Source organism: Poecilia formosa, unplaced genomic scaffold (assembly GCF_000485575.1).
Source record: "Poecilia formosa unplaced genomic scaffold, Poecilia_formosa-5.1.2 Scaffold92, whole genome shotgun sequence".
Lineage (NCBI taxonomy): Eukaryota > Metazoa > Chordata > Actinopteri > Cyprinodontiformes > Poeciliidae > Poecilia > Poecilia formosa.
In genome coordinates, this window is record NW_006800031.1 from 187078 (window position 1) to 188580 (window position 1503).

Genomic DNA, 1503 nt, shown 5'->3' on the forward strand with positions numbered 1-1503 from the left:
TTGCATGGATAACTGATTTAAACAAAGCCCATTCTGAATTTGGTTTCAATAAGAAGGCAGTGTAGGGTGTGGCAGGAGTCAGAGCTTTAACAGCCACATCATTGGTGAACCTGTCATCTTTCCAAAATAAATGAAATGCTTTATTCAGTTTGGAAATCAAGCTCCCAAAGTCTGCAGGATAGAAGGAAAGTTGTTTACATTCTAGTGTAGTCTGGTCACATTCTGGGCCGGTGGTCCATCGGTTTTTTCTGAAGTCTAAATTCAGCCATTTGCAGCCCTTCACACTTCCCAGACCCCAGAGACAACAATACTAATAAGCTGTGGTCTATTAAAGGAAGCCGGGCTTCTTTAACACCTGCAACACTGATGAAGCAAATGGAGTCCCATCCAGATACTGACTTCATGCACTGTACTTCATGTGGGCATATTTCTGAGTAGTCCAACCTTCCTGTGTTAAAAATGTTTCTTAATTGCTCTTAGGTCATGTTAAAATTTTCTAAGAAACTCACTTTTTATTTTTGTGAGTTATGTCAAAACGATTAACCGAGTTTCACTTTTTTTAACAGAAATAAATTAACTTTTGAATTATATTTTATTTTTATTAGAATGTTGTCATAGTTTCTGAACTCTCCTTTTTATCTCCACTTTTACAACCTTTGTCCAAATGTGATTCATCACTTCAAAAGCTCTACGGCGGAAGATTACTACATTTCTGTCAGCAGTCCTGTAAAACGACACCAGCAACCTTTCAGATTTAGTTTTTTTTTCATATTTCTATTTTTTTCATTTTACTAAATTAACTAAAAAACTCATCAGAAAGGATTTTCTTGCTTCATCAAACAGTGTTATAATTTGATGACACGCTTACATAACAGTGTTTAAATAAATCAACGAGAGACTCTACACTCAAATTATACCCCTGTCTGGAGTCAGCTTCCTCAGAGTGCCATGCAGGTTTCCAGTGGTGTGTGGGTTGGATGTATGAGGCTCTTCTGAGGCATGTCTGAGAATTCAATAAAGATGTGAATCTTAATACGGAGGCCCTGTGCTTCCTTCAGGACTATAACACTGAACCCATGCTTCTGGTTTGGAGCATTTCTTCTGCCCACGCTCAGCTGTGAGCTGGCTTTCTCCTGGCTTCGTGTTGCTGGATTACCGACAACTTCTGATTATAGCCATAATAATAATTTCTTCATTCTAAATAATATGCATTCAAATTCATATGTGGGAAAGATAATTTGAATATTTATAGCAGGTTATGATTAGGCATGGTAGGAGGCTGGAGAAAGCATGTTTGGAACGCCTGCATTATATAACATTGGGCTGTGAGATGCATAAAGAATAATCAACTCCTTTGATATTAAAATGTTTTAGGTTTCTTGAAAGCTATACAAACTAGAGGTGTGCTATGCTTCACATTTTGGTATCGATCCGATATAAAGCTCAGCCAGTACTGATCATTTCTGTTATTTAAGTTTGATGGGGTTTTTTATGTTTTTGTGT